This window comes from Halichoerus grypus, chromosome 8 (genome assembly GCF_964656455.1).
Source record: "Halichoerus grypus chromosome 8, mHalGry1.hap1.1, whole genome shotgun sequence".
In the NCBI taxonomy this organism is placed as follows: Eukaryota; Metazoa; Chordata; class Mammalia; order Carnivora; family Phocidae; genus Halichoerus; species Halichoerus grypus.
In genome coordinates this window covers 117,305,367-117,309,670 of record NC_135719.1, presented here as the reverse complement: position 1 = coordinate 117,309,670, position 4,304 = coordinate 117,305,367, and the positions used below count along the sequence as shown (strand labels likewise).

At 37.2% G+C, this 4,304-nt stretch overlaps 1 pseudogene; it reads left to right on the top strand.

Annotated features, from left to right (window-relative positions):
• Positions 1–1,280: 1,280 nt before the first annotated feature.
• LOC144378902 (LYR motif-containing protein 4 pseudogene) lies at positions 1,281–4,038 on the top strand (annotated as a pseudogene).
• The last annotated feature ends 266 nt before the right edge of the window (positions 4,039–4,304 follow it).

The following is a 4,304-nucleotide window of genomic DNA, read 5'->3' as shown; positions in this document are numbered from 1 at the left end:
AATAGCAACTCATCTTACCATGAGGGAACCAAGAGGTGAGGGAAAAACAACAAAAAATGCATCTACTCCTACTCTATGAGCATCTAGGATTGGCAGATAAAATACAGGATATCCAACTAAATTTGACTTTCAGATAAACAACAAATCATTTTTTAGTATAAGTATGTCCCAAATATTGCATAAGACGTATTTATGCTAAGAAATTACCTGTTGTTTATCTGAAACTCAAATTTAACTGAGCATCCTGCATTTTTATTTGCTAGATCTGGCACCATAAGTAGTGTCCTCCCTTTTGTTAAATTCTTGATCTTTGGCTTAGGTTGGGGAGGAAAGCGGGACTCTTCCTGCCAATGTATAATCCACCAAAAACACTGTACATATATATATATGTACATACGGTATTGTATATTTGTATCAAAATAACATTTCCCCCTTCAATAACAATGTTTTCCTTCCTATTATTCACATATTATAATCATTTTTACACAATATTTCTACACAATAATATCTTCCATATGACAAAAATAAGCCTCTTGAAGTCAGGAATCTTATTCTTCATATTCTTTCATTGGCTAGTGAGATCTAGGAGGCATCTTTCTGGCATTAACTATCTACTTGCTACATTGGCATTTCAAGAATTCAAAACTAGCAACAGCGCCAGAGATTCTAAAGCAGATAACAGTCAGAAGAAAATGCCTTAGGCATGTATAATAGCAAGCCCTAGCACTTTTTCTGACTTGCATCAGCCTTGGATTTTTGCTTTGGGACTTGCACATATGTTTCCAAATATCTTCCAGTGTCTTCCAGGAAATACTTGGGTTTTACGTGAGGTGCCTCAGACACTTGTAGGAACACAAAGGTTATGGCTAAAAGTATTTCTTTTAAGATAGCTTTCCAGAAGTGTAACCCTCTTCCTAAAACATACTAGGTAGCATCCCCACTTTGTGGGTGTCATTCCACTCTTACAAACCTATTTGCACGTTACCTGCAGTACTGGAAAGGAGCAACTTGGCCACAAGTTAACATCTTGTGAATCACACAGCCTCACTGTTCAGCTCCTACATCCTGTGCTTTTTTGGTAGCGCCTCTGGAAGCCAGAAAGAAGGGTAGGTTAGAGTATAAAAGTTAATTAAATACTGTAGATACTATATAGAATCATGGAAACAAATGGCCTTGTGCTTTCTCTCCCATATTCAAACAAGAACGATGCTCCAGATGCCAGTCACTTAGGTATCTACCATGATGATTCTTTTTATAAGGAATAAGAAATTAATTACGCCATGGAGGTGCCCTGGAGTAATAGAAAGAATGGGTATGGCCTGGCTCCTTTAAGCAAGTAATCTAGAGATGGGGGATATTTCCCAGACTGCTTTATGGAAATCTAACCCTTTTGGAGAACTTTGGTTACTTTACTGGAAAAGAAAAAGAAAAGAAAATATATATGTACATATGTACATATCAAGTAGCAGCAGTTTTTAAAATGAGATAACATATGCACATGATAAAAAATGCAAAGGGTGTATGAAAGGGCATAAAGGGAAAAATGAGTCTCTCTTCCACCCTGTCCCCTAGTCCTCCTTCCCTAAGGCACTAGTGACACCAATTCTATACTTTCTAGATGTATTCTCTGAGTGTATAATTATATAGCCCTTAAACAGATTTTATTTATACATAATATAGATTATATAAAATAATATACTATTATACACATTGCTTTTTCAATTCCTTTTTAAATATTTTTATTGGGAAATATATAAGTAAGGGTATAAAAATTCAGATAGTGATCTCATATTTTTATTTAACAACATATTTTTGAAAGCATTCCATATTAATGCATACCACTGTGCCTCAGTATCGTTATTATTGTATAATATTCTATTATATGGATATACCATTAATCAATCCCAAAGTTGATGGGTTTTTTGTCTGTTTCCAACTTTTGCTATATATTGCTTTTTCAGTTACTTGTCCTTGTTAGGAAAATATATCCAAATATCAGCTGAGATATTCAACAGATATTGATTGACCACTCACTATGTCCAATACATGATATCTAGGCCCTGTAAACAATAATGAAACTAAGAATATTCTTATACATTTCACCCTCTTCAAATTGTTTAGTCATTTCATAGGTGTGTGCTATAGGATTTGTATTGTCCCTCCCAAGTCTGTAACTCCAGATTCCTTCTTCATCCATTAAAAACAAATCTTCTCCTCTAAGTTTACTTTACCATGGCAAAGTAAGTTTCATAGATCTGGATCTTTAAACTATCACTTTGAAGACGATATATCAATTTTCTCTGCAAAGGTAAACCTATGCTTAATTATATAATTACAGAATTTAAGAACCAGGGAAGAACCTAATGATCATATAGACCAACCTCTTCACTTTACAGATGAGGAAAGTAAAGCTAAGAAGAGGTTAAATGACTGAGCCATGGTCATACTCTAGCTTATTTTTCAGATACAAAATTGGTTCAATATACCTCTCCATCCCCCATTTAAAAGTCAAATCTGTAACTTTCACTTGTGGCCATGATAGAATAACAGGGATCTGATTTACCCTTTACCTTAAACAAATGAAAACCATTTCAATGGTTTGGGTTAACAATTGAGTTAACTATTAACAGTACTTTTCAAATATTGGACAACATGCAGCAGAGGACAGTGATCTTTGAAAGAAGAGAAACAAATGAAGTGAACCTACGATTACCCCCAGCTTACTGCCTAGAGAGATTCCAGGTTACGGCACAGGCAAGGGAACCCCAACAAAGCCTGGCAATTTCCCGGAGTTGAAGAGACAGAAGTGAGAATTCAGATTGGCTAAGGCAGCTAGAATTTGTAGGGTAGATGACCAGAGAGGAGAAAGCTGCATACAGAGAAAATACTGGAGATCTGCAGGGGCTCCCCCTTGAGTCTTTAATTAACATACATGTATATGGAAACTACCCGAGGCCAAGGAAAAAAAAAAAAAATACCTGAAAGGAGCAATTACTGGCATTCACACAGGGCTAGAAATACTTCACATTCCCAAGAGCCTAAATGGAAAACCTTTCTAACACATTGGGCATTGGCTTGAGTATCAGAAAGGTATTGCCTCTTTAGTAGGCCAAATGAGCCCTTAGTTCTAAAGGTTGGTCTGCTCTTATGAGAATTTAAAGGCAAGCCTCAAAAGGATCAAACTGTTTCGAAGTAACTTACCTGTGTCCCAGAACATAACTCAAAAATATTAAAGGAATACCGAAAGAAAGAAAGAAAGAATCAAGCAGCCAATAATGTGAAATTCATAATGCCTGGAATCCAATATTTTTATTGATACTTTTTTTTTTTACCAGGCATGCAAATTGAAGCAGGAAATACAACCCATAATGGGGAAAACAAATCAGTCAATCAACAGAAACAGATCTGACACAGGTGGGCTCTCCGAGACCGAGGCCCAGCCCTCTAGCAAGACTGAGCCCCTCTAACAAGATTGCACTTTATTTTATTTCTTTTGTGGTTTTACACAGGCTGAAGTTTTGTGGGTTAGGTTAAAGTTGGGACCTCCTCGAAGAGGACCCATTCATTCATTCATTCATTCAGTCATTCATTTATTCTTTCCAGAATAGCAACCTCCAGCAGTACACAAATGTTAGATCTGTAACAGGCAATGCTGAGAGAGAGCAAGCGTTTCAGCACCTACAATTAAAGAACTTATGATGTCAGGAGGATAATAATAAAGGATCCTGTAGAAATTCAAACCCTAGTGAATAAAGCCAAAAGAGAGCTTGGAATAAATCATCGACAGGTCCACACAGGCCAACTGTATTTGATTGACAAGCTTATCATTGAGAATCAAGAGAAGCTGAGTACTAGGGAGCAGAGACTGGCCCCCATTGGCAGCTGTGGACCACCTTCATCATCCATTCTGTGCCTGGTGTGGGGGCTCCCAACAGACCACAAGTGGCCTCTTCCATCAGCTTAAAATAGCCTCTTGCTCTGCCTGCCCTGTAGGAGCTGATAAACTGAGTCTGGGTTTCCATTCTTCTGCAGCCTTAGTGGAAAAGGATGGCTGTCCTTGGTTCAAGTGTTAAAATGAAGAGCTGGAGCTCGCTCAGAATAATGCTGTGTATTATGGGGTCTCCACCCCACCTCTCTTTTATATCTTATCACCACTCGTATAGAGCACCTCCACACTTTGTTTCTTGGTTAACAATAAACAGAATTGTCTCCCTAAAAAAAAGAAGAAAAGGATATGACACAGGTGATAAAATTAGTAGACAAAGACATTGAAACAGCTGTAATAACTATGTTCCATGTGTTCA